The following is a 15,117-nucleotide window of genomic DNA, read 5'->3' on the forward strand; positions in this document are numbered from 1 at the left end:
AAGCCCAGAATATTTGCAATAGAATGATTGTAATGATGGGCTTAGGAATCCAGGCTGGTATTGCAGCAGAATGAATCTCCCCCCAACCCCAACCATTGAGAACAAAATTTCTCCTGCTGAGAAAGGAAGCTAAAGGGCTGAGACACCGCCACCCCCTCCACCCCCGCACCAAAGAAACTGTAGAACTGGGAGGGGAGGTTGGCTTTCTATAGCCATCCAGTTTAACACAGGATAACTAGATCTACATATGCATATCAACTGGCTTTTATTTTGATAATTTGTCATTGCTTCTGTAGGGCCAGTGGGGAGGAGCCATCTAGCTGCTTCTCCTGGGTTTGATCAAACTACATAAAGTTCGTTTTTTCCCTTTTCTGTCTTTTGCCTATTTCTTATGTGGGCAGGTGGCAGATCCAGCCAGCTGGATTGTAGGCAGGGTCCCTGGGCTAGGTAATAACAGTATGGGTAAAAAAAAAAAAAAAAGTGGTAGACAGATCATAGATCCAAAAGCCTGATGAGGCCAAGTAGGAAAACTGGAAGGAGGGAATTATGGGTGAAAGATGGGATGTTTGCATGTTTGTGATTGGCGAGATGATAAATTTCTGGGGGGCGTGTAACCATGGCCCTGAGCAACTATGGAGGAAGATCTCCAGGAATTGGGAAGTTAGGGAATTGGCAACACTGGGCTACTGGATGGTCTTCGGTGAATGGCCACAGACATGTGAAAGGGACTGGTATGAGTGAGGCCCCTTATCAGTGTGAGCTGGAAGCAAAGGGCTGGCCAGTAGTTATTCCTAGGTGGGTGGGTGGGGATTTTTATAAGAAGGTGGGATGAAGAGGAAAGGGTTGAGAGTACAGCAAGAAACAGAATACTTCCACTTCTCAACCCCAAGGGTGCTTATCAAAGTTCACAGGCTCTTGGTGCACTGAACAGAATCCTACTCTCCTTTCTGCAAATGAAGTACACTGTGATTGTGGGTGGATGGGATTAACCCTGACAATTTATATACTCAACATGAGAAATAAAAGCAAAATGGAACATGCTTTAAAATTCACATTTTCCAAATGTATGGAAACATTTGGATGTTATTATTAGAGACAACATGAAGAATTTCCCTATATTTCTTAATTTTCAGCCACTTTTTGGTATCTCCATCTCTCCCCTGCCAGATTGGGTAAGAGTGCTTTTCACTCTATCGAATTACAATTTATTTTCTTCAAGTCCTGCCAATACAATCATTTTGCATTTAGTGACCCGTACTACTACTTATTTTCTATTTCTTTCTGCACTTAAATGAGTACTTAGTGAGTGTTAGGCAAGGATTCAACATTTCCTCCCCTAGAGGAGCTTTATCTAATGGGGAAGATAATGTGGGTTGCAGTTAGATATCTCATTCATGTATTTATCCATGCATGCATTTAAAAAGAATTGTTTTTAGTAGTTGATGGACCTTTATTTTATTCATTTATCTATATGTAGTGCTGAGAATCGAACACAGTGCTAGGCAAGTGCTCTACCACTGAGCCACAACCCCAGCCCTACATACATGTGTTGATTTATCCATCCATCCATCTATCCATCTACCCCTCAGCAAACATTTATTAAGTGCCCAATTTGGACATAGCACTGTTTAGCAACTTTAACCATAGTGCATCTATAGAGATCCATAACCTATAATGATGAGTCTGATGAGTAAAGATAATTCCTTAAGAATGTACAGAGTACATTTTACTAATACTTAGCAGTGGATAAAATGCATATGATTAGCCACAAAATACCCCCCAAAACAATAGAATGTACCTGGACTTTGAAATCAAAGGGACTTGGATTCAAATTCTGATTCCATTACATTTTTGTAGTTTGCCTTCAGGCAAGTTTATTATCTATGTTCCTCAGTTTCCTTCTTGGTAAAATGAAAATATACCTATCTCATGAAATTGTTGAAATTTGAGCAAGATAGTATCTATAAAGTGTTTAGCAAGAAAGTTCTTATGAGGGCTGGGGTTGTGGCTCAGCGGTCGAGCGTTCGCCTAGCATGTGCAAGGACCTGGGTTCGATCCTCAGCACCACATAAAAATAAAGAAATAGTTCAACTACAACTAAAAAAAACAGTTCTCATGAGGTAACACAATGTCACAGAGAAACCATCATTAAGGAAAATAGACAAGGCTGGGCAGCAGCTCTCCTTAACCTCTTCCTTGTGTTCTGCCAAACCCAGTAAGGAACATTTAGAAAAGAAAGGGTGTGAAAACACAGGCATCTGGGCATGAAGACATATGCAGGGACACATGCATACCACAAATGCATGAAGACATACCTGTGCACACACATGCATATATGCACACAAACATGATTTGGGACAGTAGAACCCACAGGCAGAGTGGAGAGCCCCAATAGCACAAGTCCAGGTCACCTCTGTGATTTAAGACTTTTTCCATTTTACCAGAGAACCAGCTGTTCTCAGCACTGCAAGTAAAAAAAAAAACTAGTTGTGTAAGAGAATTAGGATTACATTGGCCAGATGCTTAACCCGGGGCTGAAAAAGACACTGGTTCAGATCTGACACTGTCAGAATTTGGCCATGTTTCTGCTGAGCCGTCATAGCTTCCATCTGAAAATGATAACAATGAGGGGGAGGTGGCTAATTTCAGCAGTTAACCAATATATTAACTTCTCCCAGAGCGGAGAGGTTTTCCATTTGCTTGAATATTGGAATTACTGTGGAGCTGGTAAAAAGTACTGATGCCAGGTCCCACCAGGGAGATTCTGATTTAATTGGTGTGGGTGGCAGCCTGGGCATGGGGATTGTTAAAAGCTACCCAAGTGATTCTAATGAGCAGCTGTAGTTGAGAACTTCTGCCCTAGAGCCTACGCTCCCACTTCAAGCCACAGAGGGGTTCCCATCCATATGGTGTGAAGCAGATGGTGCCTGCATACATGCATACACACTCATGCACGATCAATTCACACAAGACTCTCACATGCACTTACCTGTGTGCGTACACACACACACACACACACACACACACACACACTCACAATGCATCCACCTCATTTCTATCCTTGAGATCTTAATGAGGAAGGAGGTTGAGGGTAGGGAACCACAAAAGTGTGCCAGTTTGGAGATGGATTGGGGTATTGCAGGAAGTCTAGGCAGCCCCTGATAAGATTCTATGCAGTCAAAGAATCTTCTGCTGGGAAAGAGAGGAGACTCAATTGATGATGGGCACATATTTGATGGGTTCCCTTCAGTTAAACTTATAAATTTTTTCAGCAGTCACACTTTGATAAGGTTATGAAAAACCATGGCCCCACTTTGGAAGATTTAGAAGACCCTCATCCCTGACTCAGCACATATATTTCCCTTCCTTCCTTTTCTTTTCTTTCTTTCTCTTTTCCCCTCCTTCTTTTTCTCTTTCTTCCTCCCTCCCTCCCTCTTTCCTTCCTTTCTTCTCTCCTCCCTTTTCTTTCTCCTTTATCCATCTTCCAGTAGGGACCATGGCCTAATTCTCAGCCCAACTCACCACACCCTGCAGTCCAGAAACAAATTTTTGCAATACATGGTAATTTTCTCTGTAGATATGCCACCTCCCTTTGAGAATGGCCCTGGCACCATCCACATTGTCTGCGCTGGATTTCTCATAATCTCCACCTCTTGTTTATTACATCTGGCAGGATTTAAAGGTACACTTATGTATGCTGAGGGAGAGAGTGCAGCTAAGTGACTCCAGAAGAGATGACACCCAAGACTCTGATCTTTTTATAAATTGTTTGGTGCAAAGTGTAGTCCTTGGTCTTAGGAGGTCTTCCCAAATACTTTCATGTGCTCTCAGTAATCCAGCCTAAAACAGGGCACTTTCATTTTCATGACAACAATCAGTGAAGATTTTATTAGATGGCTGTGAGCACCAAGCACAGACAGAGCTTCCCCCACTTGTGGTTGTTTGTGGTCTTGTAATGCTTGAGTTCGGGACCCCCAAAAGACCACCAGAGACCAAGATCGATGTAAGCAGCAAAGAGGTGTTTATTGTGAGCTAGCTCGGTCCTCTGCGCACACAGCAACTGGTGACGCTGAGAGGCCCTGAGCCCAGGGTTTGCAGCAGTTTTATACACTCTTTGGGGAAGGCAGGGACTTCACACACATTATAGCATCTCTTAGCAAATCATCACACACCAAGGGAAAATCATAAAACAACTCTAAAACATGATTAGCACATTCACTGGCGGGAACAAGTTGGGTAAGGGTGATTGGTTAGTACAAGAAGGGGATTCCTTTGAACTGATTGGTTTAAGCCACGTAGGGAGTACTTGCTGAACTACATGGTTTCCCAACATGTTATCAACCACCATAAACTACTGGGAGGGTCATCTGGCATTCCAGGTATTTTCCCTGTCTCATGCTGATTGGTGGTTGCTAGGGGATTGCTATGGGTCCTCACCTAGCCTAACTGAGTCAGGGACACCTGGCGCCACAGATCTCTCCAGTTATTTGCAGACAAACAATTCAGCAGGGTGGGAATGTGCCTAGGAGTGCTCTGTGGGTTTTTCCAAGGACAAGGGTCATGTCCCTTCCTTGGACAGGCTTTGCTCTGAGGTACAGGCTGGTTTCTCAAAAATGGAGTCACATCAGTTTCTCAGTCTTTCCAGGTACACTTTTCACATGCCAGGAGTTGGTGTCTGATATCCTAGAAGGACTTCTTTAAGATTGAAAGAATAAAAGGTGCCCTCAACTGAAGAATTCTTGAACTCCTTTTTAATCCTGTGTTCTACCAACTGTGAAAAGGACCAAAAGCACAACAGGACAAATTTAAGGGTTCCTGAAAAAACCCAGATACCACTGAAAGACAAGGCAAAGAACATAAATGAACAGGGAAAATGTGCAGGGGAATTTGATTTATGTGTGATTCAGCTCTTCTTTTCTTAGGGAATTAGTATTTTTGGCAATTATGAGCACAAAGATAACATCTGATAGAAAAAAAAATGTGATGACCTAAATGCCTATTCAGTAAGTTTGCTGAATAAATTATGAAGCAGCAAATATAGTAGAAATCTATGTAGCCAGAGAAATGGAGTGTCTCATTTGACACAATGATATGTTTATTATATTATGTTAAGTAAAAATGCTGATTGCAGAACAGTGTGATCCCATTTTAGAAAATCTGGGAGACCAGGTGTGGTGGTGCATCCCAACTACCTGTGAGGCTGACGGAGGATTAACAATTCTAGGCCAGCTTGGGCACCTTAGCAAGATCCTGCCTTAAAATTAAAAATTAAAAAGGCTGGGGATGAAGTTCAGTGACAGAGCACCCTTGGGTTCAACTCCAATACTTAAAAAAAAATTCTGGTAGGGACACCCTATGTGTGGTAGAATGACGGGGGAATTTCACTTTTTTTCCCACATCACTGAGTTTTTACAATAAACATTAATTTCTCCTATAATCAACAAAATGTTGAAATGATTCCATGCACACCCCAATAAAACAAAGAGAAAGTATTTGTGTGAACACATAAGAATTTATATAAAAAGGGATGTACCTGGGCTGGGGTTGTGAATCAGCGGTGGAGCGCTACTCTAGTACATGCAAGGTGCTGGGTTCGATTCTCAGCACCACATAAAAATAAATAAATAAAATAAAGGCATTGTGTCCAACTACAATTAAAAAAAAAGTGATGTATCTTACGTAAAAGGTGACATACTTTGCTCCCCCCTGGTATTAGAATTAAAAATCAACATTACAGTAGCAAACAGAAGATTTGGTAGCAAAGAGGCATTGTTATGCTCGAATTCGGGACCCCCCAAAGACCACCAGAGACCCGAGATCAATGTAAGCAGCAAAGAGGTGTTTATTTCGAGCTAGCTCGGTCCTCCGAGTGCACACAGTCACTGGTGACGCTGAGAGGCCCCGAGCCCAGGGTTTGCAGCAGTTTTATACATTCTTTGGAGAAGGCAGGGACTCCCACATACATCACAGCATCTCTTAGCAAATCATCACACACCGTGGGAAAATCATAAAACAACTCTAAAACATGATTAGCACATTCACTGGAGGGAACAAGTTGGATAGGGGTGATTGGTTACTACAAGAGGGGGATTCATTTGAACTGATTGGTTTAAGCCAAGAGGGGTGTTCATGCTAAACTACATGGTTTCCCAACATGTTATCAACCACCATAAACTACTGGGAGGGTCATCTGGCATCTCAGGTATTTCCCTGTCTCATGCTGATTGGTGGCTGCTAGGGGGTTGCTATGGGTCCCCACCTAGCCTGACTGAGTCAGGGACACTTGGCGCCACAGATCTCTCCAGTTATTTGTAGATAAACAACTCAGCATGGTGGGAATGTGCCTAGGAGTGCTCTGTGGGTCTTTCCAAGGACAAAGGTCATGTCCCTTCCTTGGACAGGCTTTGCTCTGAGGTAGGGGCTGGTTTTTCAGCATGATATTCCAAGGAGTTTTCTTGAAGAAGTTCACAAGCATGAGAATTTGAGAAAAACCTATGGTGATGTGTATGCATGTTTATGGTGATGTGTATGCATGTTTATGGGTTCAGACATCAGCTCTTGTGTGCCTTTTCTAGTGAACATCAAGAGGATGGACATTTCATAGTCCCTCCTTCCTCCCTGATCCCAGAGGAAGATCTCCTCTTATAATGCTCAGTGGCATCTAGCACCAGCCCTGGGGAAACTTCTTCCCACATCCTGGCCTTCCTGCTCTCAGACTCCCAGTTCCCTACTTACTGCAATAGCAGAGCTGCTTTCTCCTTATAGTTGTCATTTGTGTTTCCCCATCACACTCCCCTTCTCTGCACAGCCCCGCCCTTTCCAGGCTGCTGAAGAGCATCTTCTTTTATTCCCAATTCCTGGTTGAACTAGAACAACTACCTATAATGGTAGAGCTAATTTCCGGGTTAGGAGGAATTCCAATGATACTCCCCTATAGATGATCAATTCTCTGAGGAGTTTTATGTCACCAGGGCTAGTCACACCTTGAAAAGTGAAACTGGAGGAGTTAATTCATAATTGTGGAATTTTACCCAGGGCTATAGACTAATCAGGAAGGTACTTTGGGGTGAGGTGAAGCTAGTTAGCAACAAAAGAAGAACTAGAATTAATTGTTTCTCCATTGCCAAGTCCAGGGCCCTTCTGGTGATAGTTTGCTGCTGCTTTTATGACTATTTTATAATTTGAAGAAATTTCCATCCTTCATCACTTTTTTGATATGATTTGAGTGTGTCCCCCAAGGGTTCGTGTTGAAATTTAATCCCCATTGTGCATGGTATTTAGAGGTGGGAGCTTTGGGTGGTAATGAGGATTGGATAGAGTCATTAGGGTGCAGCCACATGATTGAATACAGTATTTTCATAAGAGGAAGAGAACCCAGGAAGAGAACATACATAGGTGCTCCTTATCCCTTGCCATGTGATGCTCTGAACAACCTGAGGATTTCACCAATAAGAAGGCCATCTCCAGACACAGCCCCTTTGACCTTGGACCTCCAGAACTGTGGGCCAAAATAAACATGTTTTCTTTATAAAATATCTTGCCTCAGGTATTTCATTAAAGTAATGCAAAATGGATTAAGACAATCACTTCAAAGGAGAAAAGTCTATTGCTACAGAATGTGCACATGAAGCTGATGTGTGTTTTAGTCGCTTTAGTGTCACAGAGAGTTATTATATTGTATTATTTACAGTTTTTTAAAATCAAGATAATATTTACCCTTTCTATACTGTTTAAGAGAGTGAGTTGTGGGGTCAGAGTGGGTTTAGTGAGAGAATTACATGCAATAGCAAGCTCAGCCACCAGATAGCTGTGTGACCTTTGGCAAATTTATTATGCCTTTCTATGCTTCCATTTTTTTCTGCAATCAATCAATACAGTCAATGAGAACAATGAGGCTATTGCAGCAATAAATGAAACAGAACAGAAATGTCTGAAAGCAACTCCTCAACACACCGAGAATTGAGTACCTGACAAGATTGACATTTAAAATTTGGGAAGAAAAGTAGAGCTAATCAATAAAATAGCTGAAAGACAAATATGAACAACTGGGTAAACCTGTCAGATGTACATTTTATAATTTATAGTAAAATAACTAGTGAATAAGGTTAAATGAAAAAAGAAAATGGAAATGCAAAAGGATGAAAATATAGATGATAAAGATATTAAACTACCTTGTAGGTGAGAAAGGACTTCACAACTTGAAATTAAAGGAGAATCTTTAAGTAAACGGTTTAATATATTTGAATACATAAAAACATAAAACTTCTGCACATTAGAAAATAAAGAAGTGGGGGGAAAGTTGCACATACAGAGAAGAACCTTAATTTATAAAGCACACTTAGAAACCAAAAAGAAAATCTGGTGCCTACTGTAACAGAAAAATGGATTGTCAGTTTCACAATTTCCAAAAGAAGAACTTTTTTTTTTTTCTTTAAACAGTGCTGGGGATTGAACCTAGGACCTCACATATGTTAGGCAAGAGCTATACCACTGAGGTATACCCTCAGTCCAATGAAGTAGTTTAATAACAACAGCAGAAAAAAATTAGTTGGATAAATATTTTAAAGAATACAATTTTTTAAAAAGAAATACTGTATGTTTTATCAAATTTGCAACTTTAAGAAGACTACAATCACCAGTGTTTTTGAGGATTTGGGGAATGGATATTTTCAATAATTGTTAGATTGTAGCAGAACTTCAGTCTAGCTTCAGAACCTTTTGGTGATAAGGGCAGGAAGTCTTAACAATGGGTATTCCTTAGAACAATAATTGTATTTCTTAAAATTTATCTGAGAGAAATAATTAGGGATGTGACCAGAGGTTTATCTATAAAGATACTCATTGGACATTTCTCATATTCAGCAGAAACAGAGCAAAGCAAGATTGAGGGTAAACAAATTGTGGTTTCTTTCATAAACAGAAATAAAATACAGTTATTAAAAATAATGGTTTAGGGCTGGGATTGTGGCTCAGCAGTAGAGCGCTCACTTAGCACGTGCAAGGACTGGGTTCGATCCTCAGCACCATATAAAATAAATGAATAAAATAAAGGTATTGTATCCAACTACAACTGAAAAAGAAATTAAAAAAATAATAATGGTTCAAAGTTGGGTGTGATGCCCATGGCACACTTGTAATTCCAGTCTCTCAGGAGGGAGGCTGAAGCTGGAAGACTGGCTGTTGGAGGCCAGCTTCTGCAACTTAGTGAGGCCTTGTCCCCAAATAAAAGATTAAAAGAGCTGGCAATGTAACTCTTTCAGTCCAAGGGCACAATTCCCTATATTGCTAAACAAACAAACAACCCCCCCCCAAATATTACTATTTAATAACATGGAAAACTGCTCATAGTATATATTAACTGAAAAAAATTTAGCTTTTCAATAGTTCAATATCAATAATTTGCAGTACAAATTCTTTTTTTCTTTTGGTACCAGGGAATGAACTCAGAGGCACTTAACACACTGAGTTACATCACCAGGCTTTTTAACTTTTATTTTGAGTCAGGGTCTTGCTAAGTTGCTTAGGGCCATGTAAGTTTCTGAGGTGTCTTTGAACTTGCAATTCTCCTGCCTCAGCATCCCTAGATGTTGTGATTATAGGTATGAACCACCACACACAGCTCAATACAAATACTTATAAGCCTAGAAGAATACACTTCAAAGTATAAGCAGTTGCTTATTTGTGACAACATTGTTTATTTTGTTCATAGTCTATCATTTGCATATTTTCTACATTTCTACGATGCATTCTTATTTTCATTGAATTTTAATTGACATCATTGAAGATTTACCTCCAATTGCACGAAGTAATAGAGATCCACAAACCCATTACCTTGTTTCTCCTAGTGGTTCTACTTGCAAAACTATTATATGAAGTCACAACCAGTATATTGACATCAATTTTAGTTGAAACATCGGTTGTGTTCAGATTTCCCCAGTTTTACTTGTATTCTTTTCTGTGTGTGTTTATTGTGTGTATGTCTCATTCTTTGCATTCCCATCACATCTGTAGTTTGCATATCCTCCTCACTGTCAAGGTACACAACTGTTCCTTTCCCATCAGAAGGATCCTTATTTCCTTTATACCCTTACCCGCCTTCCTCTTGTCCCACCTCCCACTCTGGTTGCCCAAATCTGGAAACCATTAATCTGGTTTCCAATTCTGAAAATTTATGTTGAATAGGTTTTAAAATTGGTTAAATAATTTAAAATATAGAATATTAAATAAAGGGGATAAAAATGTTTAAAAAGTCCAAATATATTAAATATTGGAAAATCAAATGTTAACATTGAAAATGTTAAATAGATAAACTTGTACAAGAAGCAACCTGGCAGGATTGGTGTTTTTCTTCTTCTTCTTTTTTTTTAATATTCTTTTTTAGTTGTCAATAGGCCTTTATTTACATCCGGTGCTGAGAATTGAACCTAATGCCTCACACGTGCTAGGCAAGTGCTCTACCACTGAGCTACAACCCCAGCCTGGATTGGCGTTTTTCAACACAATATAATCCCCTGAGACCTATCCAGGTTGCTGCATGTCTCAATATTTTGTTCCTGTATAATCCTGTGTCGTATTCCAATCATTCACCCACCAATGAAATGAGCTGCTTCCAGTTTGGGGCTGTTGTGAATGAATGTGCTCTGAACATTCACGTACAGGATTTGGTTGGACACAAGTTCACTTCTTTTGCCTGAAAGTGCAAATCTGGGTCACTTGATGTTTTCATGTTTAGTTGTAAAAAGAACCCCCAGTGACTCTGTTTTCCCTGTGGTGGCATCACTGTGACACTCCCATCAACAGTATCCCAGCAACTCAGCATTCCTCACCAGCATTTGGTGTTATTGCCATTTTTCATTGTCACCGGTGCTGAGAGTGACATCTTGAGGTTTTAATTTAATTTCCCTGATGGCTAATGATATTGGGTATTTGATTATTTATACATCTTCAGTGGAATGCCTGTTCATGCCTTTGACTTATTTTCTTTTTCTTTTTTTAAATAATGTTTTAGACATTGATAGACCTTCATTTTATTCACTTATTTATATGATTTATTTATATGTGGTGATGAGAATCGAACCCAGTGTCTCACACATGCTAGGCAAATGCTCTACCACTGAGCCCCAGTCCCAGCCCCCTTTGACTCATTTTCCAATTGAATCATGCAATTTTTTTTTTTCAGTATTAGGTTTTGATTTTTATTTGTTGGGTCTGTGGTTTGCAAATATTGACTCCCAGTCCATTCTCTGTACATTCTTCACATGGACCTTCACAGAGGAAAACGCCTTCTTCCCAGCCCTGCCCATGGGGATCTAGTTGATTTTAGTAGCAGTCCAAAGAACATTTGAGAAACTAGCTATTTCAGTCAACTTTTTCATTGCCGTGACCAAAAGACTTCATAAGAACAATCTTAAGGAGGAATAGTTTATTTGGGGGCTCATGGTTAGAGGTCTCAGTCTGTAGATAGCCAGCTCCATTCCTCAGGGCTTGAGATGAGGCAGTACATCATGATGGAAGAGTATGACAGAGAAAAGTGGCTTAGAACATCACACCAGGAAGGAGAGAGAGAGAGAGAGAGAGAGAGAGAGAGAGAGAGAGAGAGAGAGAGAGAGAGAGAGAGAGGGAGATCTCCTCACTATGACAAAATATAAACCCCAAGGTCATACCCTACCTGCCTACCTCACCACTCAGTTAATCCCTATCAGGGGAATTAATGCACTGATTAGGTTAAACTCTCACAGTCAAATCATTTCACCTCTAAACTTTCTTACATTGTCTCACACATGAGCTTTTGAGGGGACATTTCATATCTAAATACTAGTTATTTTTTACAGGACTAGTATAAGATTTCTGGGGTTTATACAAAATTGGTTAATGTCAAACAGAGTTATATCTATAACCCTTGAGGTTATCTGTTCCACTAGACAGAAATTATTTATATCTGTATCAAACAAAAATCTATACGTTCACCTCCACAGCTCAGAGCTGTAAAAATGACTCAGTCAATAGAAAATTAAGCTTAACAGTGCACAACAAGAACACTCAGCAATCTCTTTTGCTTCTTTGAAAGTTTGATGAGGTGCTGGGAACACAATAGCAAATGATCCAGTGAGAATCCTCAGGCCTTGAGCTTCAAAGGGAATGCAGGTAATCAATAGAGTCTTTTGGTTCTTGATGGAATGTTTAACATGGGGCAGTCCTTCCATATTAACCACCACCTGAACAATTGCTTGAATTTTTCTTGCTGAGTCGGTTGGAGGAGTGCTCCGCAAGGCCTAGCTTCCACTCTTCCTGGGCAATATTATAAGCATTGAAAGTGAGTCAGGTGGCCTTGCTGGCTGTAATACCGTGTGACAGTGATGGGCAACCCTAATTCAGATCCAGAAACTGCAAACTTGAAGTGTCTGTGGGTAGGCCCACATCTCTCTCTTGAGATTCTCAAAACGGAATGAGTGTGAAGACAGAAGCAAGAGAGGGTATAGACATAAACTAAGACAGGACATCTTTTCCTTGTGCATCAGGCTCCAGGAGCTATGGAGAATTCTTGTTTCCATTGCCCCAGAGCCTTTCCAAGGGTATAATTCCTGGTGGTTTAGACCTTTCATGGAGGAATTCAAAAGGTCACCTTGATTCATTGACTAGTGCTTCTGAACAATGCTCCTCCTTAGTAACCAAATCCCCGAGGTGGCTCTGTTTCATTAATCCAGGTCTGAACCCACTTGTTCAACTCCCTTTACCTCCAGCTTCAGTGATCTGAAGGTGATTTCCCCACAGCTTCACTTCTGACCCATTGACCTTTTTGTGCTTTTTTTTTTTAATATAAACTATAATGTACAGGGAGGATGGCAAACCACAAATGTGCCACTGTTCAGTGTAAAACAATGATGTAAACATCCATAAAACAGCTGGGCATGGTGGCATATGCCTGTAATCCAAGTGGTTTAGGAGGCTGAGACGGGAGGATTTCGAGTTCAAAGCCAGCCTCAGCAATGGCGAAGTACTAAGCAACTCAGTGAGTTACTGTTTCTAAATAAAATACCAAATAGGGTTGGGGATATGGCTCAGTGATCCAGTGCCCTTGAGTTCAATCACTGGTACCGGAAAAAAAAAAATCCACAAAACACTGTTTGCATTAAGAAAGAATGGCTGTTAGGTCAGAAGCCCCAAGGTGCCCTTCTAAGCTCAGCCCCTCTCCCTTGCCCTCCCAGAGGTCACCTCAGCTCCTCTCCCTTGCCCTCCCAGAGGTAACCACAAGCTTGACATTTGTGATAATCATTTCTATCCTTTCTAGTTGTCCCCATTTTTTTATGCATCCCTTAATAACAGTTTAATTTTGCCAAGACTTAAACATTTGTGAGTGGAATCATACAACATAATTTTCTACTTTCATTCATCATTACATTTATGAGCTTCATCCAATGTGTTGAGCCTGAATGTAATTAGAATATATTCCTGGTTATATAGTATTACTTGATTACACCATAGTTTTACCCATTTAAAAATCCACTCTATTGTTGAACATTCAAATTGACTTTAGTTTTTGGAGCTACTATATGAATTCTTATGCATATTTACTGGTATATATTTGGCAATAGTTTCTCCAGGGCAAATACCTAGGAGTAGAATTTCTAGGTCAGAGGATATAAATACCTTCAGTTTTATTAGAGAATGCCAAACATGTTTGTGAATTTACTCTCCCACCAGCTTCATGTGAGCAAGTGTATGTTTATAGTTCCGGTGAAAAGGCAATTGTGGCTGGTGATTTCATGTTGATATGCTTTTTTCCTTTGCTTCTGTGGATCCATGAACACCAGAAGTAGACCCATTACCTGGAGCTTAGATGGAGTCTAACTCTGCCAAATGATAACAGGTGTCAAAGCGATGCTCACTAAGCAGGTGGCTAAATCACCATTAATATCTCAGACACATTGGAAAAGAAAAGATGTAATTTTGAACACTTAAGATAGTTTTGTAAGATATTAACTTGCATTTTGCATTGAACAACATTAGTAGAAGATGGAATGAAATATTTATCGATAATTCTGCCACTCAAAAAGTCATACTATTTTTCTGTCTCTTTCCTGACATGGCTCAAAAGACTATTTTTTTTCTTTTTTAAACATAACTGTAGAAATTACACCATGGCTATAATTTTGTACTTTGTTCTATCCTTAACAAGATATATTGAGTATTTTTCTATATTGCTACATAAACTTTCTAATAATTATTTTATTCACTGTAGTAGTTTGCCAATAGTGGCAGCCCCAGTGGAGCTAGTTGGAGCTGGTTTAAGATCCTCTGAACCTCTTCTTCATTTCTCTCAGGCTAACTTGTTACGATACCATTTGAGTGTGTTCTCTGAAGCTTCATGTTCTGGAAACTTGGTCCCCAGTGTGGTGTAGGAGAGACTGGGCCATTAAGAGACTGGGCCTACTATATGGTTATGGAGTCTTCACCCTCATGAATGTATTAACACTGGTCTGGAAGTGGGCTTGGTCTTGAAGGAGTGAGTTCTCATGAAAGTAAGAGCAGGTAGTTACAAAAAGAGTGAGTCTGGCCCCTTCCCAGCTTCTGGTTTCCTGTCTTGCCATGTAACTTCCTCTTCGTTGCACGTACCTCCACCATGATGCTATCACCCTGTTGTGATGTAGCCAGAAGGCCCTCACCAGAGGCCAACTGATGGGGCTGCTCAATCTTGGACTTTCAGCTTCCAAACTGTGAGGTGAATAAACCTCTTCTTTGTGTATCACCCTACCGCTGGTCCTTAGATACAGCAACAGAAAATAGACTAACACAAACCCCACAAAAATATTCAGTAAATAAAGAGAGTATTCAATCCACCTAAATGCAGCTATACACCCCCTGGCCTCCCTCCTATTACAGTCCATTCCATACTCCTACTATGTAGCAATGCTGGCATCCTCCTGACTATCAAGGGTATATCATCACTGACTTAACTCTTCTCCCATTGCTGAACCTTCAGGTTGTTTCCAATCCACTGAATTTTAATCATATTCATCCGTATTACAGTTTCCTTCTTTGGATTATTTCATTAGCATATATTCTTCTAAGAAGGCATGGTGAGTCAAAGATCTGAATTTTTTTTCTTTTCTTTTTTTT

This window comes from Urocitellus parryii, chromosome 6 (assembly GCF_045843805.1).
Source record: "Urocitellus parryii isolate mUroPar1 chromosome 6, mUroPar1.hap1, whole genome shotgun sequence".
In the NCBI taxonomy this organism is placed as follows: domain Eukaryota; kingdom Metazoa; phylum Chordata; class Mammalia; order Rodentia; family Sciuridae; genus Urocitellus; species Urocitellus parryii.